The sequence below is a fragment of the Aotus nancymaae genome, unplaced genomic scaffold (genome assembly GCF_030222135.1).
Source record: "Aotus nancymaae isolate 86718 unplaced genomic scaffold, 86718_ANA_hifiasm-v0.15.2.pri h1tg000051l, whole genome shotgun sequence".
NCBI lineage: Eukaryota > Metazoa > Chordata > Mammalia > Primates > Aotidae > Aotus > Aotus nancymaae.
Window position 1 is genome coordinate 10,380,075 of NW_026988465.1, and position 24,379 is coordinate 10,404,453.

At 44.9% G+C, this 24,379-nt stretch overlaps 1 protein-coding gene across 1 annotated transcript in view; it reads left to right on the forward strand.

Moving 5' to 3' along the window:
* The window catches only part of GFOD1 (Gfo/Idh/MocA-like oxidoreductase domain containing 1), a 125,329-nt gene that overhangs the window by 71,628 nt on the left and 29,322 nt on the right, over window positions 1–24,379 (forward strand). The window lies entirely within an intron of this gene.

The following is a 24,379-nucleotide window of genomic DNA, read 5'->3' on the forward strand; positions in this document are numbered from 1 at the left end:
TGTGTGCTCAAGTTCTGGAAAGGGTAGAAGAGGGGAGGGGATTGGCTTTAAGAGGACCTGAGAAAGGTTGGATGTTGGGGCCTAGTCTCTGAGGAATATTTTAAGTGTCCTCACCACACAGGGCATGAGTGCTGGGGCGGAACCTGGAGATAGCAGTGAAGGATGAAGGGGGTCCTGCCAGCGGGTAGTTGGGCTTGTGCCCTGCTGCTGGCTGTTCTGGGATATTATGGCTGATGTGCTTTCTCTTTGGTGCCTAATTCCTTTCCCTGCTCAGACACCACAGCTGCTGCTCCCTGGCAGGAAAAGTAGGCCTCATTCTTCTTCTAGCCCTTGCATTTGTTGGGTTTACAATGGCCTTTACCTTGAGTCACAGTCTCTTTTCACTAATGCCATCTTCATAGGATGCCAAGGCTGCCCCCACTACCACCCAAGAAAATCTCATTTAACATGAAAATTACTTTGAGCTACATAATCTGTCTTTTGACTCAGACTGGCTATTCTGATTCCTGCCATATATGGAAGGGAACCCCTTTAGAAGTTCAGGCCCAGGATAACAGCCAACATTTATCGAGCATTTCCTGCGTGCCAGGCACTGTGCTGGCATTCTTCCCCAGCAAGCCTATGATATGGAAGCTGTTTAGTGGTCTCCATTTTATAGATGGAGCTCTGGAGGCACAGAGAGATCACATGAGGGAACTAGGTGGCCATGCCAGGAACTGAACCCAAGCAGAGTGGCTCCTGGACTTGATCTCATCAACTCTGTGCTGTGCTACGTGCCTGGCCAGAGACAGCTGTATTCACCCTGGGTTACCAAATGCATCACACTCCCGACCTAAACGGCTCAGCTTCTCAGCCTCTTAAGCCTCTGCTGGCTAGTTTTGTTCTGTTAGTTGGATTTGCAGGGGGCTGGCTGACTCTGCCCAATGCTTCCAGCACTCACAGACCTGCGTCACAAGCCTGGCAGTCCAGCCAGTGTGACTGCACTGCCATCCCAAGTCATCTCCAAATATGTACATCTTTTCTCCCCATCCATCTTGAAAGATGCTAAGGAACAGGGCACATGCTTCGTTTCTGTCCAGTTTCCCCAGGGTACCTAGCTTGTTAGTGGTGCTTAGAAGTGGTCTAATGCCACTTAGCCTGACTGGGGAACACGATAGTCTCCGCTGAAGAGGCAGCCTACTAATAGTAGATAAAAACCTGCCTTTGACCGGTATGAGCAAGCCCTTATCTCTATGTAGAATAAATGCGGCTTGCTTTGATAACTGTAAAGCAGATGGAAAGCATTGTCTGTGGCATCTAGAAACTGATTTCTGGGAGAGCCTTAGGGGCTTGGCCATGTTATACATTCTGTATTGGCCTCTTTACATCAGGCATCTTTGTGCTGCATAGTTCCTAAGGCTACTGCTGTTCCCATTAACCTGTGCAAGGGGCAGAACCAAACTAAGCTTTGAGATCGAACCTGGTTTGCTTGGTAGAGCCTTGGGGTCTTATCTGCCAAGCTGTTTGTTCGGCTTTGCTGTGGGTTGCTTTGCACACATGCTTGTTTGGACAAGGCAGCACAGGCTGCCCCGTGGTCCAGGGGGTGGTAGCTGGTGCAGCCTCGGAGGGCAGGGTCAGCGCCTGCTCCAGAGCAGGGCTTTCTTCACCATCTTGGCCGGGGAAGGCTCATACATTCTTTTCAGCCTGACTCACCCTTGGCTTACCATGGGTACAGAGAGTACGGAGCTAAACGACAGCCAGCTGGAAGTTCCCTGCCCTTCTAGAGCTGAATGGCACTGCGGGGACCATTCATTAGGGAGGATCATGTTGGTTTTTCTTGGATCGGACCTCTTCTTTTGATTATCCTTGGGACAAGGAGTGTGTACTCATTACTTGTCATCATGGATGCTAACTCTGGCTGTGCTTACCTGGCCTGGTGGTGGGAGGGAAGACTGGAGGCCAATGACAGGCTGAACAACCCCTCACAAGTGGGTGGCCTACTCCCTATAGCCAGTCTCCAGGGAGATTTTTTTTTTTTCTTTTTGAGATGGAATCTCTCTCTGTCCCCAGGCTGGAGTGCAGTGGTGCAATCTTGGATCACAGCAACCTCTGCCTCCCAGGTTCCAGTGATTCTTCTGCCTCAGCCTCCCGAGTAGCTGGGACTACAGACACATGCCACCACACCTGGCTAATTTTTTTGTATTTTTAGTAGAGACAGGGTTTCACCATGTTGGCCAGGTTGGTCTCGATCTCTTTACCTCATGATCCACCTGCCTCGGCCTCCCAAACTGCTGGGATTACAGGTGTGAGCCACTATGCCCAGCCTCCAGGTAGATTCTTAAGAAGAATGGTCACCTCCATCCTTTCTTCCTGCCACCCAGAAGAGCGTGAAAGGGTCAAGGCCCTGGGGGCAGATGCAGTGACAAATTGTGTGGCTGGTGACTCCGAAAAAAGAGGGCAAAACATCAGGTGCAAGTGGCACCTAAGTCTCAGGTGCCGACACTCCAGGGGAACATGTTGGCAAAGGCTGACTCAATGGCAGAGCCAAGAGGGTGGGCCATCTGCCTGGGTGAAACTTCACTCCCAGTTCAGACTTCCTTGGGCCTCTCAGGTGTACAGTACCTGCCACTGAGACCGCTTGAAAGACTGAAAGATGCTGCATAAACAGGATCGTGCTAATCGCCATAGCAACACACATACTCTCTGAGGCAGACAGGATCCCCCAGGCCTTCTCAGATGAGCATTTGATAACAGCTTTGCTCAGAAGAGTCCCCTCCACCCGGTCACTGCACTTGGTTATTACAACCTTTGTGCTTCAAAGAAGGGCGGGGGAAGTGCTCAGAGCACACGGCGTGCTGAGTTGTGTTAGCCCAGAAGGGAAGGCAAGAGGAGGGAGTGGAAGACAGGCCTCTTGTCGCTGATTTCTGCAGCCCACGCTGGTTCTCCCACCCCAGGGTTGACCCCCCGGAATAACACTAACTGGGGGAAGGGAGTGGACGTTAAAGACCTTTGAAATATTTCATAACTGATACCACCAGCCAGAAGTGACATTGGCTCTGCTTCCACACTGGTTAAATCAGTTCTGCTAAAATACCAGGTAACTGACCAGGCATGGTGGCTCACGCCTGTAATCCCAGCACTTTGAGAGGCCGAGGCAGATTGATCACGAAGTCAGGAATTCAAGACCATCCTGGCCAACATGATGAAAACCTGTCTCTATTAAAATACAAAAAATTAGCTGAGTGTGGTGGTGCGCGCCTGTAGTCCCAGCTACTTGGAAGGCTGAGGCAAGAGAATCACTTGAATCCAGGAGGTGGTGGTTGCAGTGAGCCGAGATCATGCCATTGCACTGCAGCCTGGGGACAGAACGAGACTCTGTCTCAAAAAAAAAAAAAGAAAGAAAAAAAAAGAAAAAATATCAGTCAACCTTTGTTTGTATTTCTTTGCTAAGGCTGTTTAGGCTGGGTGGGCTACACAACAGAAATTTATTTTCTCATCATTTTGAAGACTGGAAGTTCAAGATCAAGGTGTCAGCAGGGTTGATTTCTCCTGAGGCCTCTCTCCTTGGCTTGTAGGTGGTGTCTTCTCCGTGTCCTCACAGGGTCGTCCCTCTGTTGTGGCTGTGTCCTCATCTCTTCTCCTAGGACACCGGTCATGGTGGATTAGGGCCCATCTTAACCTAATTACCGCCATAAAGAACCTGTCTCCAAATATAGTCACATTCTGAGATACTGGGGGTTTTCAGCTTCAATATATGAATTTTGGAAGGACACACTTCAGCTCATAACACTTACTATGTGCTAAGTGGTAGTCTAACCCTCATAGCCAATATTGGAGCTCTTGCTAAGGCTGGAATTGCCGTTAGCACTTGCTGTGGGTTATTTCCTTTAATCCCTGCCATAGTTCTCAAGTCACTCTTCTTATTTCCCTCATGTTACAGATGAGGAAACAGAGGCACAAAGAAGGTGAGTAATTTGACTGCAACAGCTAGAAAGAGGCAGAACAAGAACTTGAACCAGGCCATCCCATTCCAAAGCTGGTGCTCTGGGCTCCATCCTCTGATCTCGGAAGTAAAGGCTTTCCTCCAGCTTCTCGCTGGAAATGTTATCGATAAGTGGATTGTAGAGAGGGATCATCCTCATTCCTTGAAGAGGAGGAAAGGTTAAGGCACTCCTTCCCACTGATGACTGGCTCCTATCACAGACTGGATGGCAGGCCTTCATCGGTGTGGCCACTGCCCAGGAAGGAGACCTTTCTGGTAACACAGTGTTGCTGCATCTGAGGAAACCAGGGTACAACTGGATGAAAATGGACAGCCGATGTCTTTGTTGGTCCTCACTGGCTAATGAAGGAGGCAGGCCTGGCAGCCATAGGTTGGATTCACTCAGGGTTTGGAGCCTGCCATCTTCACATCTGGCTTCTCTGTCCTCCTCTGTGTTTCAAGGTGTCCCTTTGCCTGGAGCCTTCCTTCTGTTTTTTACCCTTCCTGTGGACTGTCTCACTTTTCCTATAATGCAATGACAGCATACTCAAAGGTCTGCACACAAGCTGACTGTTTGCAGAAGCTGGGCTCTTCCTGGTGCAAGCTTAAGTTCACCATACAGTTATGTGAGGCTTCCTTGTTACTTTGAAAGCTTTCCCCCTGCCTCCGTGAAATTAAACTGTATTTTGCTGTGTGAGTAATTATGTGGCCCTTCGTTCCTGAGGCAGAGGGTGACGGGTGAGGTATAGGGGCAGATAAGGTGTTGATTCTCAGCGCTAGTGTAGGGAGTCAGGTCTCTCTCCTCTACCCCCTTCTTCCTCTTTCTCCTCACTTTTTCTCCTTCCATCCAAATTGGTCAGACCTACATTGGTCTGTCCTGGGATCCCGTGACACTGATTCTGACCTTACAAATTGTTCTCCACTTTTTTTCTGTCAGCATATTGGGTAATTAACTCCCCTTCTTTCCAACTTTCTTATTTTTGAGATGGAGTTTTGCTCTTGTTGCCCAGGCTGGTGTGCAATGCATGATCTAAGCTCACTGCATCCTTCACCTCTCAGGTTCAGGCAATTCTCCTGCCTCAGCCTCCTAAGTAACTGGGATTACAGGCATGCACCACTACCTCTGGCTAATTTTGTATTTTTAGTAGAGATAGGGTTTGTCATGTTGGTTAGGCTGGTCTCAAACACCTGACCTCAGGTTATCCACCTGCCTCGGCCTTCCACACCTTCTTTCCAACTTACACTGTTGTTGTCCAGATTTACCAAGCACTAGTTGGAGTCTCTTCCTATAAAGGTGAGATAACCCATCCAAACACAGGAGCCAGCCAGCTGCATTGCCAGAGCCAGGGTCCCAGAACACAAATTCCAGAGTAGCTTGCTATGTTTATCTGAAATTAAGGCCTCTTCCCAGAGTGCCAAAGAAAACATTTTCGAATCATCTGGGGATTTATTTCCCTACGTTACCAGCTTTTCTGATGTCGTTTACCTCAGTTGGCCTTAGAGGGTTATCGTGCCAATCTTAAAAAAAAAAAACCCTGAAAATCTGTATCATTTGAGAAATTCAGCAGCAGCTCCTACTTCAATTCAGTTTCTTTCTTATCTGTTAAGTTCAAATAGTGGAATCCTGTTTATTAAAGAAGCTACGTGGTATACTCCCTTTAATTTAATTTAAAGGTATATACTCCCTTTAAATTATTTCTGCCTGTCAATCTATCCATCTTCCTACTTGTATCGGTGCATAAAGACGTAACTGAAATTGCAGTCCCCCCAGTCTCATGATGGTTATTTGATGGATGGTAGGTTTGGAGGTGTTTCATTTTTTTCTTAGGATTTGTCTGTGTCATTGCACTGTTTTTCTTTTTCTTTCTTTCTTTTTTTTTAAGACGGAGTCTCACTCTGTCATCCAGGCTGGAGGGCAATGGCATGATCTTGGCTCACTGCAATCTCCACCTCCCTGGTTCAATTCTCCTGCCTCAGCCTCCTGAGTAGCTGGGATTACAGGCACATGCCACCACGCCCAGCTAATTTTGTAGTTTTAGTAGAGAGGGGGTTTCACCATGTTAGCCAGGCTGGTCTCGAACTCTGACCTCAAAATGATCCACCCACCTTCACTTCCCAGTGTACTGGGATTACAGGTGTGAGCCACCATGCTGGCCTGTGTTGTTTATTTTTTAAAAAATTAACCGTCATTCTCCTAAAAACAAGTCATTCCAAGATAAGTGACTATAGAAGTGAACAAATCTATCAGCCCAACTCTTCCCTTAACAAAGCTGTTACCCGGGTGAGCACAGAGTACCTTTGGACGTGAAATCGCTGAGGGTGGAGGGCCCGAGGACGAGGACAGCGCTGGGCATCAGGTGATCTCCTGTTCATTAACTCTTTTGTTTGCTCGTGACTGGGTTTTATTTCGACCCATTGGCCTACTTTCCTCAGGTCCTGAGTTGTTCGCCTGAACTCCTTATTATCTTTTCTCCCTGTCAGGTCACAGGGGGTGGTCCTCACAGAGACAGACTTTTTTTTTTTTTTGAGACAGAGTCTTGCTCTGTTGCCCAGGCTGGAGTGCAGTGACGCCATCTTGGCTCACTACAACCTCCACCTCCAGGGTTCAGGCAATTCTCCTGCCTCAGCCTCCCCAAGTAGCTGGGACTACAGGCATGTGGCACCATGCTGGCTAATTTTTTGTATTTTTAGTAGAGACGGGGTTTCACCGTGTTAGCCAGGATGGTCTCGATCTCCTGGCCTTGTGATGATCTGCCTGCCTTGGCCTCCCAAAGTGCTGGGATTATAGGCATAAGCCACCGAGCCCAGCCTTTTTTTTTTTTTTTTTTTTTTTTTTTGAGATGCAGTCTCACTCTGTCACCCATGCTGGAGGGCAATGGTGTGGTCTCGGCTCACTGCAACCTCCACCTCTCAGGTTCAAGCGATTTTCCCGTCTCAGCCTCCTGAGTAGCTGAGACTACAGGCACGTGCCACCACACTGGGCTGATTTTTGTATTTTTAGTAGAGACGGGGTTTCACTATGTTGGTCAAGCTAGTCTTGAACTCCTGACCTTGTGATCCACCTGCCTCGGCCTCCCAAAGTGCTGGGATTACAGGTGTGAGCCACTGTGCTGGGCCGATAGACATTTTTACTAGAATAGCAGTCATCAGTAGAAAAGCTATTCTCTCCTCACAATTAATGTTGTTTTTTAAGCAAAATGTGCCCCTCCTCAAAGTTCCACTGGAAACCACAAGGAGGAACAAGGGGAAACTTTTACCTCGCTGCCCAAGATATGGAGCTTGCTATATTGTGTGGAAAACTGAGTTAGACAAAGCGAGACAATTGGAACTAGGTCCTGCCCTAAGAAGGAAAGGAAATTACCCTTGACCTGCCACAGCTTGGCCCAACGCTGCATTCAGCTGTGTTCTGATGAGGCGGAGGCTATTGCCTGAGCTGGAATGAGAAGGTATCAGTTCATAAAGAGTCTCCATGTGGAGGACAGATGCTACAGTGACCGGGCTCTCAGCCACTTTCTTCTGTGAGTGTGCAGTAGGGAAGGGCACATTTCTCACATACCTTCACCAGATTATAGTTTTTCTGGGAGCAAAGCCAAGTGCTCCCATCTTTGGGTGCTGACTCAAGAAGAGCTATCCTGTGAACTTCTGCTCTTTGGTTGGGCAATCTCCGAGAGTTGTTGGGTGAGTACTGGGTGGAGGGTGGTTGAGATGGAGTCACCCTATTTATTTCATCACCGTCTACATTAAACAAACGGTTCGTGTTTGCAATTCTCTCCTGATGAAATCCGGTGGCTCAGGAAAAGCCATCTGACAGAGGACTGTTGTAATAGCTGATCCTCTGAGCCCATTTGATCTTAACTTTACTCCAAGTTTGCTAGATAGAACCTCAGAACTGGGCAGAAGATGATGTTTGTACAAAACCCCATTCCTGCTTTTGATTTGAAGATAAGCCCTTTGAACTTGGCCATCTTAGGCAATTTTCTTTCTTCTTTTTTTTTTTTTTTTTGAGACAGAGTCTTGCTCCATTGCCAGGCGCCAGGCTGGAGTGCAGTGGTGCGATCTCGGCTCACTGCAACCTCCGCCTCCCGGGTTCAAGCAATTCTCCTGCCTCAGCCTCCTGAGTAGCTGGGACTACAGGTGCATGCCACCATGCCCAGCTAATTTTTGTATTTTTAGTAGAGACGGGATTTCACCATGTTGGCCAGGATGGTCTCGATCTCTTGACCTCATGATCCTCCCGCCTCGGCCCCCCAAAGTGCTGGGATTGCAGGCGTGAGCCACCGTGCCTGGCCCTTAGGCAATTTTCTTAGGCCATTGTAGCAGAGTGTTTCAAGGGCACTCCCTAGAGACATAACAAAGGGCTCTATTTTAATGTTATCCTTTATTCTAACTGTCTGGGCCATTCTGGTCAAGGAGTGCTCCTCTGTGCCAGCCTGGGAGTAGGCAGCATACAGAAGGAAGTGGGGACAAAGAAAGTTGGGGAGAAAGATGTAGTATCTGAGGTCTGGGAGCTGATAGGGATGTAAGATTCTTCATTAATAAGAAAGGTAGAAAGAGCTGGAGGCTGGCTTTCCAATGTGAAAGCCAAATGGTGGGGTCATCTATTTTAAGGGTATCCTCCTTTCTTCTCTTCAGCAAATAGATCCCAAGCATACGATTTCAGCTGCAGTAACCCAGATCCAAAATAGTAAATTCTTTTTCCCATAGCAGTCTGGCAGCTCTAAAGTGTCTTGGATCCAGGATTGTCTGTCTTGTGTCACCATCCCTAGAGTATTGTCTTTGCCTACATGGCCCAACATGGCCTCACGCTTGTCACACAGGAAAAGGGGAATGGAGGGTTGCACCATGGGAAGTTTATACAGCACTTTCATTCACATCCCATTGGCCAGAACTTAGTCACATGGCCACACTTACTAGCAAGGGAGACTGGGAAATGGAGTTTTTTATTCTTGGCAACCATGGGTCCAGCTAAAATGAGTGGTTCTGCTACTGGAGAAGAAAGAGAGAACTGGCAAGGGGAGAGGAAGGACAGCCAGAGGTCTTTATACTTGCTATCAAACTGTGTAAAAAATGCCAACATGGGGGTAAACACACGCAGCCAACCAGAACAGGACTGTCAAAGAAGGCTTCCCAATTACCTACTGTCAGACATTTGAAAGGCCCAATGGATGAGAGTCCATTTTCTTAAACCCCAATTTCAGCTGGACCTGTATTTCCCCTTCTTTGTCAGGGAAACTGAATTTGGAAGTTTTGAGGTTCAATGAGCTGCTCTAGATCTTTGCACTTAACATCAAGTAAGGAGATGGCAAATATTCCTGGAAGCATGAATTTTAAGCAGATAGAATTCTTCTCTTCTCATTCTCAAGTGTGTTCTCACTCTCTTCTTTCTGCCCTTCCCTCCTGTCTGTTTAGGATTAAAGAGTTGTACAGTCCTAACACGAATACAGGCACCCTTTCTGAAGCCATGTTACCTTGTACTTATAGAGTGCTTGCAGGCTTTGTACAAGCTGTCCTTCAGAGGGTTTCAGGGCAGAGGCCAGGGGAGGAGGGTGGTACAGAGAGCTATTATGTAATGTGGTAAACAAACAGCAAACGGGCGTTTCATTTTCCATTAGCCAGAGAGGCATTTTATTTCCACTAGAAACGGGAGCAGACGTGAAAGCAATTAGTGTTAGTGGGTTTACAGTGACGTCCCTGGAGGCAGCAAAATCCTGGGGCCAGATGTCTGTACTTTACTGGTTCCTTGTTCTGAATACATTCGTGGGTTCTTTCCATCCCTGCCCATCTCCACCTCCTGCCAAAAGGACCCAAAATATCACAGTTGGGAGAACATAATATTCCCTGAATAGCAGAGCAGGGAGGCCTGTTCTTTAGAGATAGAGGATGCTGCTTCAGAAGTTGGTTGGGGGGAGGGAATGAAAGGAAAATCCTTGCCAGTGTCTCCAGGCTCTTCCTGGCCCCGGAACCCTTCATGCTATTGATGAGTTGAGGCTGGGGCTTGAAAGTGTCTACGAGGAGTGGCAATCTCTCAGTCCCGTCTTTTATGCTTCTGTGTTCACTTTGTCTTCAACTCTACCCTATGCCACCTGCAATACACATAGAATGGGAAAGACAGAAGGAGAAACAGCACAAAAATGGATGCCCTGACTGTCCTTCCCTCCTTCTCTGTGCTGGAATAATAGGGTCTAAGTTTCATTCCATCTCAAGCTTTACTTTAGCCAGGTCATTAGCATGACTACCAAAGCCCTGGAATCCGCCACTTCCGTATTTTTTAACTTAGATGTTCTTTTCCTGTGTAACCGCACATCTTCTTTCAAGACCTCATATTGTATGATATATCACAGTCGTCTCAATCTGTGCTGTCCCATTCAGAGCCACTAGCCACTTGTTGGCTATTAGCCCTTGAGCCAGTCCAAATTAAGATGTGCTATAAATATGAAACATACACTGGATTTCAAATACTTTGTTTGAAAGACAAACGTTTATACTGAATACATGTTAATAAAATTTTGGATATATTGGGTTAAGGAAAATATATTATTAAAATTCTACCTGTTTTTTCCCTTTAATGAACAAAGCTATTAGAAAATTTAGAACTATGCTAGTGGCTTGCATTTGCAGCTAGTATTTTTCTTCTATCGGGACGGTACTGGTCTATGTTATCTTTTAAAATATGGTAGCGCTTTTTTAAGTTATTGAAAATATTAAAATGAACTATTAAATACCTTCTAAAGCTTGAAAAGACTTTAAGAGAAAAGAAGAGGCTCTGCAAACTTTTATAAGAGGAAAGTTGGATAGCCAACAAAGAGATTTCCGAGTATTTGAGATAGAGTCTAGAAACTTAATCACTTTCAGGGACCAGGTAATGATGTAAAGTGAGACGGGCTTGAGGATAGACAGCAGAGAATGGCGAGGCTTGTGGTGCACTGGGGAGAGAGGTGCCCTATATAGAGGCATGTAAATTCAAACAATTTTAAACCCTGGGTGCCCCATAAGCAATGATGGAGTTTGACCCAAAGGTGGAATTTGGCACAGAGGACTCTGGCACTGTTGCTCTTGGGATCTTTGAAAACAAACTATTTTACATAGCAGATTCCATGAAGATTGCTCATGCAGACAACTCAAACCAGGTTTTGTAAATGGGAATTTCCTCTTTAAATCTTGAAATGACATTACTTTAAATTGTGCACCCAAGTCAGCACGCAGGCTCCATTGTGTGGTTCACATTACTCTTTTACTAAGAACGTGGCTAACAGTTAACTCACAGAGTTCCTGTTCTGGAAGATACTGGGATAGTGTTGCCTCATTTAGTTCTTGTCACACCCTTTTGACGCTGGTGGTATTTTCATTTTTACTGAAACTCAAGGAAGTTAAGCCACCCACTTGGCTGTAGCAAGAAAGCAGCAGAACTGAGGTTCAAGCCCATGTATTCACGTACCACAGCTGTAATCCAAAGGATTTATAAAACTTCATCATACGCGTTGTGTCATTTGATCCTTAAAAGAATTTTATGAAAGGCAAGAAGCTTAGACAAGTCCCTCAGTCTTGCTGGCTGGCTGCAGTTTCCCTCAATTCTAAGAAGGGGCTGGACTAGATGACTACTTGATGAGTCCATGGCTTTGTGACTTCCTGGTACAAGAAAAGGCTGAGTCTGGATCACACCTGGACTCTTGGGACCCCTTAAATGATTCCCCATCTCAAAATATTTTGCAAAGTATTTTCCAGTAATTTTCTATGTGCATTAAAATGATAGTCAACATTGTAGACATCACAGAAATGTATTCCAAGTTTCATTTAAAATTAGACTGATTTCAAACTATTGTTTATTTTTTTAACTTTTAAAATATATATAAACATTCCAATGTTTTGCTATTCATATTTCATCTATAACTTCCCACTTCTTTCCTGCCAAAAATGCCATGTATTCACAGAGTTGTACAATCATCTCCATAATCGATTTTAGAACATTTCATCACCCCAGAAATAAACCATATATCCATTGGTAATCACTTTCCCAGCATCCTTCCACTGCAACCCTGGGCGACCACTGATTTTTCTGTTTCTATAGATTTGCCTGTTCTGGAGATTTTATGTAAATGAAACCATAAAAGAAGTAGTCTTTTGTGAGACCTCTTTCACATGTCATGATATTTTCAAGGTTCATTCATGTTGCAGCAGGTATCAGTACTTCATTCCTTCTATGGCTGAATATATTTCATTGTATGGCTATACAAATGTAACAAATAACAATGTTTCAGTTAATGATGGACCACATATATAATGTTGGTCTCACAGTTTTATAATATAATTTTTACTGTACATTTTACAGATACACGAGTACTTACCCCTGTGTTAGAATTGCCTACAGTATTTAGTACAGTAACATGACATACAGCTTTGTAGCCTATGAGCAGTAGGTGGTACCATATAGCCTGGGTATATGGTAAGCACATAAAAAGCACAAAAAAATCTACCATCAGGCTGGGCATGGTGGCTCACGCCTGTAATCCTAGCACTTTGGGAAGTCGAGGCAGGCAGATCACCTGAGGTCAGGAGTTTGAGACCAGCCTGGCCAAACGTGACGAAACCCCTCTTTACCAAAAAATACAAAAATTAGCCACGTGTGGTGGTACATGCCTGTAATCCTAGCTACTCAGGAAGCTGAGGCAGGAGAACCACTTGAACCCAGGAGATGGAGGTTGCAGTGAGCCGAGATCGCGCCATTGCACTCCAGCCTGGGCGATGGAGCGAGACTCCATCTCAAAAAAAACAAAAAAAGACAAGAACAAAAAAATTCCTACCATCTAGGTTTGTGCACGTACACTCTATAATGTTTCCACAGCAAAATTGCCTAATGGTGCATTTCTCAGAACATATCCCTGTGAGAAAACGAGGCGTGACTGTACCACCTTTTGTTTATCCGTTCATCGGGTGATGACATTTGGGTGATCTCCACCTTTTGGCTATGGTGAACAGTGCTACTATCAATATTTATGTACAAGTGTTTGAGTACCTGTCTTCATTTTTTTTTTTTTTTGGCTATATACCTAGGATTGGAATTGCTGGGTCATATGATCAATCGTAATCATATGATTAACTTTTTGAGGAGCTGCCAGAATGTTTTTCAAAGTGGCTACACCATTGTACATTCTTACACGCAGTGTTTGAGGGTTCCAGCTACTCTACAACCATGCCAACGCTTGTTATTTTCTATCTTTTTTATTGTAGTCATCCTAATGGGTAGCAAGTAGCATCTCATTGTGGTTTAGATTTGCATTTCCCTAAAGACTAATGGTGTCGAGCATCTTGTCATGTGCTCATTGGCCATTTATATGCCATCTTTGAGGAAATGTCTATTCAGATCCTTTCTCATTTTTTGAGTTTCCTTCTTATTGAATTATTAAGTCATTTATATTTTATATTTTATTTATTATATTATTATATTATTTATAATATATTATTAAACTTAATTTATAATATTTATATTATAATATAATAATATGAATATTATATTATATTATTTAATTATATTTTATTTTATTCAATAATTATTGAATTAAGTCATTTATATGTTATAGATACTGTTTTTCTTCTCACATATATGATTTGCAAATATTATCTACCATTCAGTCGACGGTTTTATACTTAATGTTTTTCAAAGTATGTCTTTTTGTTTTGGTAAAGTTCAAGTTATATGTATTACATATAGTCACTTACCTTTTGGTATTATATCGAGAAAAGGCTTTGCCTAAACCCAAGATCTCAAAGTTTTACTCCTGCGTTTTCTTCTAAGAATTTTCCAGTGTTTGCGTTCACATTAGGCTTGGATCCATATTGAGTTAATTTCTGCATGTGATATGAGGTAGGCCTCAAACGTCATTCTTTTGCGTGTGGATAGCCGGTTGTTCTAGCACCACTTGTTAAAAACACTATTCTTTCGCCGTCGAATTCTTTTGGCACTTTTGTTGAAAACCTGTTGATCGTAAGATAAAATTTGTTTCTGAACTCTTAGTTCTTTCTCATTGATCTGTTTGTTTATCCTTATGCCAGCAGTACACCATCGTGATTACTGTGGCTCTGAGGTAAGTTTTGAAATCATGAAGTGTAAAAGTAGTCTTCCTACTTTATCCTCCTTCGAGGTAGTGTTTGCCATTCTGGGATCCTAGCATTTTCATGTAAATTTTAGGACCAGCTTGTGAATTTCCAGATAAAAAAGCAGCTGGAACTTCAATAGCAATTGTTTTGACTCTGTAGATCAATTTGGATAATATTACTGTCTTATCAATATTAGGTTTTCTGATCCATGGATACAGGCTGTCATTCCAGTTATTTAGTTCTTCTTTAATTTTTTTCAAAAATATATTTTTTAATTTTCATAGTACATATTTTATACTTCTTAAATGTATTTTTAAGAAGTAAAATACTGTAAATGGACTTGTTTTCTTAATTCATATTCAGATTGTTCATTTTTCTGCAAAATTGTAAATAGTGCCCCATTATCCATAAATACTTACATGACATTCCATCTGTAAATACCATAGCTAGCATCTTAACTAATAGGGACTGGTTCCTTCCCTTTTTCCCTTTCCTCCCCTCTCCTCCCCAACCCTCCCCTCCCCTCTCCTCACCCCTCCCCTTCCCTCCCATCCCCTCTCCTCCCCTTTCCACTACTGGATATGACAATTAACAAGAATTCTCCACTCTCGTCTGCTACATGGCTCAGATTCAGATATCCTGGATTATCTATAAATTGTCTTCTCATAGTTGTGTAATATTGGGGTTCAGGGGTTCAGGGTGCCCTCACCTCCCCTGAGAGAATGTTCCTCCAGGTTCTTGGTCTCCTGCCCTCTCAAGAATGAGAGAGGGGACCACAGCACAGTGCGCTGTAAATGCCGGACTCAAAAGTGTTTGTAGAAAGTGATTTATTTAAAGAGAGAGAGAAACAGGAGAAGGAGAGAGAAAGAAACAGCTAACTCTCACACTGAGTGAGAGAATCCAGAAAGATGGAATCCAGGAGAGGAAAGCAGCTTCCACAAGACTGTTAGGGAATAAAGAGAGATGGAGTTTAGGAGGAGAAGACAGGCTTCCACGAGAGAGTGTGGAAGGGGACTCCAGAGGAAAAATCCAGGAGAGAGAAAGATGACTTCCACAAAGGGAGTGTTCCTGGAAGGGGACCCAAACGTGGAGTCCGAAGGGGTGTGGAAGAAGGGGACTTTTAACCTGGGAGGAACCCTCACCTTCTCTAAGGCCCCAGGCCAATGAAAGGAGTTCCTTAGAACTTCTGCTGGAATGATTGACTCTTAGTTTCTTCCTGCACCCGCAAAATTCAAACATAAACCGTTAAATCCCCCAGATGGAGAGAGATGGGAGGGGGGCATGGCGCTAGGAAGGTCTTGCCCCCTTGTGGACCTTCCCTCAGCTGGCCTTCTGGAATAGGGATTCAAACAGGCCCACACCTTATACCTGGCAATTAGACCTTTCAAATCTCTTCTACGAGCCCCTCTTTTTTCTTTTTTGTGCTTTAAGGATTTTAATTCATATTATTCAAGCGCAGTGAGTCTGTCACCTCACATAATCTAACATCTGTTGTCAGACAATCCTCATTAAATGGATCTCAGCTGTCTCGCACTTCATTTCATAGAAAGGAATTTGAAACATAGACTTACATTCTCCACAGGTGTGTGATCCTGTTGTTGGCTCTCCAGGTACCTGTTGAGGGGAAGCCATCCTTGCTGAGGATATTGACAAACATCATTGTTTCCTGTCCCCACCCCCTCCATACTTGAGTGTCAATGACTACTTGTTATAAAGAGTAGGGAAGAGGACCCTCGTGCCTCTGTCTGCAATACTGTGGAGAACTAGGCTCCCCTGCACCATAGAAGAGTTCCCCATTCGGGGCCTCCTATGCGCCCCTCCCCATCTGTACTCTGTGTTCACCAGATGCGGTGTTCTGTCTGGTCTCCCGAGACTCTTCCCTCTTTTCTTCCTTTAAAATGTTGATCTGCATGTGAGACAGAAGTCTGTGACTAGAGTCAAAGCAGGGCTCGAAGTGGAAAAATTCTCCCACTTTTATGTCTGTTTCCATTGACAGCACTTCCTTCTGATGAAATGTGTGCTCTTTTGATCACTATGGGCTTCAAATTCCTCCGAAATTAAATTGTTCTCAGGAGGAGTGGGGCATCCGAAATATCTTTTTATTGAGTATGGCCAGGCACCAACCCATCAGCACAGAGGTGCCTTGAAGCTGCAGTGGGATCTTGCTGGCTCCTGCTGTGGTAGCTACCAACTCTTCAAGTTGCTGGACTTTGGGGAGATGGGGAGGGTTCCTGGATGATGGAGAAATATTCAGGCATCTCAGGGCAGTGGCTATTTCCCAACTGATAAATAGATACTTTAACATGTATCCCAGCTCCAGTGTGACTGCCATTGTGTGCTGGCTGAATCCCTGCCCCATCCAGCATGTCTTAGCATATTGGCCTGCACTGTGTCTATTTTAGAGCTTTTGCCATCCAGGAAGTCTTTACTCTCTCTTCAATATATCAGGAGGCCAGAGGGCCCTTTTTTAAAAAAACTAAAATCAGTGTCCCCACAGTTTCATAGATTAAAACAGCTTCTCAGTGACTGTGTAACCACGTGGAGGATCTTAGGAGAAAGAAATGATGTATTGGCCTCCCCTAAAGGGAGCACGCCTCAGAGACATCAGATCACTCTTCTCCCTGCTACTTTTGTTGAGGTAATTTACATGCAATACAATACACCTATTTTAAATGTTAAGCTTTGTGAGTTTTGGTAGATGTATATACCTGTGCAATGCCACCGCAATTTCAAGAGATGGAAATTTCCATCATTCCAGATTGTTGCCTGAGTTGACTTTTTGGTGCGTTCTCTACCATTCCAGCCTCAGCCCCTGTCCCAGCCCTGGTCACCACTGATGTGCTTTCTGCCGTGATAGCTCACTTTTGCCTGTTTTACAATTGCAGATAGATAGAGTCCTCTAGTCTGCATCCTTTTGCATCTGGCTTCTTTTCAATCAGCATACCATTTTTGAGACTTCTCCATACTGTTACATGTCTCAGTAGTTTGTTTATCTTTACTGCTGAGTAGTATTCTATTTTGTGAATGTATCACAATTTGTTTATCTATTCAGCTGCTGCTGGATGTTGAGTAGTTGCCAGTTTTTGGCAATTGTAGATACAACTGCTATGAACATTCAAATCTGGTTCTTTTGTGTAGCTATATGTTTTCATTTATATTTGGTAAATTTCTAGGAGTGGAATTGCTGGACTTTAGAGTAAGCCTTTGTTTTACTTTATTAAAAATCTGTCTTGCCAGATTACCGTGGCTCACACCTGTAATCCCAGCACTTTGGGAGGCCAAGGAGGGCCAATCAAATTTGAGTACAGAAATTTGAGACCAGCCTGGTGAACATGGAGAAACCCTGTCTCTACCCTCCCTGCAAGTTAATCCAGGCATGGTGGCATGCTTCTGGAAGCTGAGGTGAGAGAAGCTTCCAGGAGCATGCCAGAAAGGTCAGGTCTGCAATGAGCTTTGATCACGCCACTGCACTCCAGCCTGGGTGACTTAGTAAGACTCTGTCTCAAAACAAAACAAAACAAAAAAACCTGTCTGTTTTCCCAAGTGGTAAAGTGCTTGTCTAGCCCCTGCCTTTTAAATGCCCAGTGTTACTGTAACTGGCTCATGATTTGTGCTAGAAGAAATTACAACAACGAGTCAAATCAACTGTGTCTGCGGCATCCTTGTCAATAGAGAGCTTTCAAAAGCATCTGAGCCCCTGGATGTCCCTCCCTACCCCCTGATCTGGGATGCCGCCCCGGGGTGGCCACTGACTGGCCTGAGCTTTGGCCTGCAGGAAAGTGGAGTCGTCATTTATTGAGAGGCCCAGGAGGCTGAGCAGGCCGTGATGAGGTGCTGATGGCTCAACAGAGCCTCCTTCTGCCTGCAGGCAGCTGGGATCCTAAATTACCTCCTTTCTGAGTCTGGGAAAGTCCATTAATCAAAACTAGACACCCGATGTGAGCTCCTCGGTTGCTGCATTTGTGCACTGGCATGCACATTCTGGGGTAAATATACAAAACGGGTGTTTAAGGACAGGGGACAATTTTTTTTTTTTTTTGAGAAACAATTTTTTATTCAGGTAAATTTACATACTGTGAAATAAGCAGATGATAAGTGTATACTTTAATGAGCTGTGATAAATACATACACTCAGATCACCACCAATCAAGATTTGGAACATTTCAAAAGGATAAACTTGAAATGGAGGTCCCACCTGGACTCGTATGAACATTTTCCTGATCCCTGCTAAGGAAGCGAGCCTCATAACAGATCCAAATTAGGTGTCTGTGAATGCTGTTAACAGTAAGCACGGACTAATATGTGTAAGGCATGTACATACCTGATCTCATTTAATCCTCAGAACAGCCCTAAGAGGTAATAGTTCTCATTTCCATTTTGATGAGGAAACTGAGGCCCAGAGCAGTAACTGACGTAGAACATAACATAATAGATGGCATAGTACAGTAACTGACATGAAACAGCTTGTGGTGGCAGCACCTGGAGTGACACCCAGCAGCAGAGGCCCCAGGTTTGCACTTTCCCCTATACACAGCTTCTCAGACTTCGTTCTGCAATAGTGGTTAAGGACAGGGAAAAGAAAATGCATACTTTGGGAGATGGAGGGAGTATCTGGGGATGTGGCCTATAGTCGGAAATTTCTTCTTTTAAAAATGAATGCAAAATTTGTTTTCAGTTCCAAATGTGCCAGTGTTTATTTGCGCGTAAAATATGTGTTATTTACAAAGGTTTGCCCCTGCCCCCATTCAAATTGTTAGTAATAGAATGTGCCAGGCTGATGCCACATGGGCTGTGTGGTATTCCTGGTATGCCCACCGCAAGACACCACCATCTCCTGCTCATTCCTAAGTCTGAACTGGTATTTGGCCAAATATTTGTCCCGTTCCCCACCCTGCTCTCTTGTTTTGTGTTGGCTTCTAATGTGGATGCAGGTGGAGGCAAATGCCTGCCCTCCCAGGTCATATCAGGGCCTTCAGTTCTTCCCAGAAGGCCAGCCTCTGGGTTTTATGATGCAAGGCTGGGCTTCCACCCTTCCAGGTTATGGCAGAGGCTGCCCCAGAGATGATAGAGGGCCTGGAAGTGAAAGAGGAAGTGAAAGTGAAGATGCAGATCACTTTCTCATGGCAGGCCCCAGTCTTCAGATGGAGAGACCAGGGGCCTGAGCTGGACGCTGCTTTTCCCTTCGACGGAGGCTTCTGTGGGCACCCACAGTGGGTCCGCTCCTGCTCCTTAAGCACAGGTTCTGGGTGCTATTGTCCCTTCTCTGAGCACTGTCTCCAACACCTGACCTCACAGGTGTTAGTCACTGCACACCTGTGATCACCACCACTCAGGAAGCCCTACCTTCCTCCTGGGAGGTAAATATCCCTTCCTCTAACTTGAAACATCTCCAGGTGTACGAGTTCCTCTTGTTGTTGTAAGACATTGTCACAGATTTAGTGGCTTAAAACAATACAAATTATTCTCTTCACAGTTGTAGAAGTGGAAAGTCTAAACTCAATGTGCTGGCTGGGCTGCATTCCTACTGGAAGCTTCAGGAAAGAATCCATACCTTTGGTTGCACGGTGGCTCACGCCTATAATCCCAACACTTTGGGAAACGGAGGCAGGCAGATCGCCTGAGGTCGGGAGTTTGAGACCAGCCTGACCAACGTGGAGAAACTCTGCCTCTACTAAGAATACAAAATTAGCTGGGCATGGGGGTGCATGCCTGTAATCCCAGCTAGTCAGGAGGCTGAGGCAGGAGAATTGCTTGAGCCCGGGAGGCGGAGGTTGCAGTGAGCCACCAAGATCACACCATTGCCCTCCAGCCTGGGCAACAAGAGTGAAAATCCATCTCAAAAAAAAAAAGAATCATATCCTTTCTTTTTCCAGTTTCTAGAAGCTGCCTGTATACCTTGGCTCATGATCCCTTTCTCAAGTCCCTTCAACCTCTTGCTTCCAGGACATATCTCCTGTGACCTATTCTGATCTCCTGCCTCCTCCTTGTAAGAGTGGTATGCTTCTGGGGTCTGTTGGGGAGGGGGGTTAGGGGAGGGACAGCAGTGAGTGAGGAGGTTGGGGAGGGATAACATGGGGAGAAATGCCAGACGAAGGTGACGGGGGATGGAGGCAGCAAACCACCTTGCCATGTAAGTGCCTATGCAACAACCCTGCATGATCTGCACCTGTGCCCCAGAACCTAAAGTACAAAAACAAACAAACAAATTAGTGCTTTAATGTTAAAAAATAAATAAATGAATGAATGAATTAGTGCTTTAATCTTTAAAAATAAATAAATAAATAAATTAGTGCTTTAATCTTTTTTTTTAAAAAAAAGAGTGGTGTGCTTACATCCCACCCACCTGGCCAATCCAGGATAATCTCCCCAGCTCATGATCCTTAATTTCATCCCACCCAGAAAGTCTCTTTTGCCATTCTATAAGTAAACATTTGCAAGGTCTGGGGATTGGGGCATTGACATTCAGTCTACCACACAGGGGGACTCAGAATCCTTGGCACCAACTCCTAGTAAAAGGTCTCCTGCCCTGTAGGTGATGATGCTACGGGCACAGCTCTGTGACTCAGTGTGGCGTTCACTTGGAGAGGTGCATTGGAAAGCACATGGCCCCTCAGACCCAAGTTCAAATCCGGACCCAATTGTTAGCTCTGTTGACCTGGCATAGATTAAATATGCTGTCTCAGAGCCTCCGTTTTCTTATCCATAAGATGGAGGTAGAGATCTGCAGGGAAGATTGAAGATAAAGAATCTGGTACTGTCGCTAGCAGACAGTAGGTGCTCAAGAAATAATGGCTATAATTGTTTGGAGGATTTCTAGTTAGCTACATAGAAGCAGAAGTAATACTGTTCCTCAGCTTAGTTTGCATGGGTAATTACATGATTACTAAAAATAAACAAATGAAACATATAAATGCTGTTTCCCCAGGCCTCCAAATTCTAAAACCCACAGCTACACGTTTGGAAAGGGCAGATGAAAGTGACATACAAGGATGACATTCCTGCATCCCCTTCTGCCTGCCCTCCACTCATCCCAGGCTCAGATCCCCCATGGAATGAACGAAGCCCAGCTAGACTTAGAATTGCCCCAGTGCCCTGGACCAGGGCTACCACGGCCTGAGTGGGACCCTCAAGGGCAGGTCCTTAGCTTCTGTGCTCATGGCTGGGAACTAACTGGTACAGGGTGGAGTGGCTGTAGCGTCGATGCCAAGGAAGTTTCTTCAGTGGGAATAAAGACCAGGGAACTCATAGGGCCTCTGGGCTCTTTATCTCAAGTGGAAAGGGGCTAACATTTCTGACAGAGCCATTTACTTTACATAAGTTATCTCTATTTGATCATCAGGATATTACTGTCTGCATTTCACTGATGAGGAACCTGGAGCTCCGAGAGGTTAACTCCCTTATCTGAGCTCACACAGCTAGGAAGGGGCTGGCATCTGTCCAACCTCTAAGCCAACCAACCCATGATGCTGCAGTATCTGAATTTCTGGCTAATTCATGAATCTCTATTGTGTTGCAAGAAAGGAAAAACAAGATCCCCTTATCAGAGGCAAGGCAATGATATATGAGTTTTATTGGGTGTTTATAGGGCTCTTTATCATGGACCCAGTGCCTCTTGGGAGATGGCCATGCCCAGGCCGTGGCTGTCATGCTGATGAATGTGCCTTTCCTTGTTTAATTCAGCCTGGCTCTCCCTCCTGAAACTTTAGCCCTCACTTCCCATCTAAGGGATATTGTGAGAGCCATTTTTTTCATTTTTAAATACAACTTTTAATTTTATCAATGTATTTTTGAACTGGTAATGTAGTCACCTTGTTCAAAATTAAAATAAGCCTGGGAAACATAGCAAAGCCAGTCTGTATGAGAAAAAAGAAAGAAACCCAGCCAGGCACAGTGGCTCACACTTGTAATCCTAACACTTTGAGAGGCTAAAGTGGGAGAATTCCTTGAGGCCAAAAGTTCAAGAACAGCCAGGGCAACACAGTGCGACCTCATCTCTACAAAACATTTTAAAAATTAGCCAGATATGAAAGGCTTGGCATGGTGGCTCACACCTATAATCCCAGCACTTCAGGAGGCCCAGGCAGGTGGGTCACTTGAGGTCAGGAGTTCAAGACTAGCATATGATGAAACTCCATCTCTACTAAAAATACAAAAATTAGCCAGGTATGGTGGCATGTGCCTATAATCCAAGCTACTTGGGAGGCTGAGGCAGGAGAATCGAACCCAGGAAGTGGAGGCTGGAGTGAGCCAAGATTGCGCCACTGTATTCCAACCTGGTGACAGAGCAAGACTCCATCTCAAAAAAAAAAATTAATTAAAAACAACTTCTTTTATTTTTTGTGAAGGAGTTGTTACCTATTCAAAACACACTGACCAGAGAAAACAGGTTTGTTTTGTTTTGTTTTTGAGACAGGGTCCAGCTCTGTCACCCAGGCTGGTGTGCAGTACAACCTCTGCCTCCTGGGCTCAAGCGATCCTCCTGCCTCAGCTTCCCAAGTAGCTGAGACCACAGGTGCACACCATCACACCTGGCTAATTTTGGTATTTTTTAGTAGAGGTGGCATCTTGCTATGTCGCCCAGGCTGGTTTCGAACTGCTGGGCCAAGTGATCCATCCTCCTTGACCTCCTGAGCTGGGATTACAGGCATGAGCCACTGCACCCAGCCTAGGAAGCAGCTCTTAATGTGGCAAGAGGAAGTGGGCTGTCTCATCGTGTCCACCAGAGTAGTCCTTGGTCTACAAATTTCAGAACCTTGAGTAGTTCCCTGCTATGCCATGGGCAGGCCTGTTCACCAGAGGTCTACTACAAGTAACTGATTATCAACTGTTTTAAAGAAATAACCCACAACAGCCGTTGGTAACAACATTATGACCATCGTTAGACTTGACTGAACACGGACTATGTCCCAGACCCTGTGCTAAGCTCTCAAGATGGTTCTCACCACTCCGATGAAGGTGATCCTCTTACTGTCCCCATTTAACAGAGGAGGAAATTGAGGATTAAGGAAATTAAGTTACTTGTCCAAATACGTGGTAGAACTTTGAGGTCAGACTCAGCCCTTGGTCTGGCTCCCCTGCCGACATTCTTTCCCAATATCCTCTACTGAAGCTTTCTTTTTTCTTCTTGAAAAGAAAAAAGGGAATTGTTACCTATTCAATTGATATGGACTCTACAAAATAGTGCATTATTTTCCTTGGGCAATTTCTTTTTTTTTTTTTTCTTTTCTTTGAGACAGTCTTGCTCTGTCACCCAGGCTGGAGTGCAATGGTGAGATCTCAGCTCACTGCAACCTCTGCCTCCCGGGATCAAGCAATTCTCCTGCCTCAGCCTCCTAAGTAGCTGGGATTACAAGTGCCTGCCACCATACCTGGCTAACTTTTGTACTTTTAGTAGAGATGGGGTCTTGCTGGTTTTGAACCACCAATTTCTTCAATAATGTATAGTTATTTTGCTGGCTAGCTAGCACCATCAGATAGTTCCAGCCAGGATTACTGGAATTGAAGTCCATTTCTCACCTTCTGCCTTCAACCAAACAAAAAAATCTAACATTCACCATCCATTGTGAAAGAACTAATCATATCCTTGAAAATCTTTATTAAGTGTCCTATGAAACTTTCCTTCTCTGGGCTTCTTTCTTCCTTTCCCTGCTATGCTAACTTCAAGCAACAAAGGTTTATGGAAGATGGTCATTGTGCTGGGCCAGTGGGGGACACCAAGAAATAGATATGATTCCTGGTTGTGCTCAAGGGTTTCAGCAGCTGGTTAAAAAGAGCTGAGCTAGTGTTTATTCAGCACTCTCTGTGCCAGGCACTGTGCTAAGTAGCTTGCATGCACTGCCTCCTGTAATCCTCATAATAACCTTTCACTAGATACTATTATTATTATTTTTTTCCAGACAGGGTCTCACTCTGTCACCCAGGCTATAGTATAGGGGTGCTATCACGACTCACTGCAGCCTTGAACTCCAAGGCTGAAGCAAACCTCCTGCCTCAGCCTCCCTAGTAGCTGGGACATATGCCACCACATCTGGCTAATTTTTTAACTTTTTGGCAGAGATGAGGTTTTGCTGTGTTGCCCAGGTTGGTCTCAAACTCCTTGGCTCAAGGAATCCCCCCACCTCAGCTTCCAGAGTTGCTAGGACTACAGGTGCATGCCACAGTGCCTGGCTATTTTTTGTATTTTTGTAGAGACAGGGTCTCACTATGTTGCCCAGGCTGGGCTCAAACTCCTGGGTTCAAGTGATCCTCCTGCCTTGGCCTCCCAAAGTGCTGGGATTATAGGCATCAGCCACCATTCCCAGCCCCTATTTTATATAAACCAAAAAT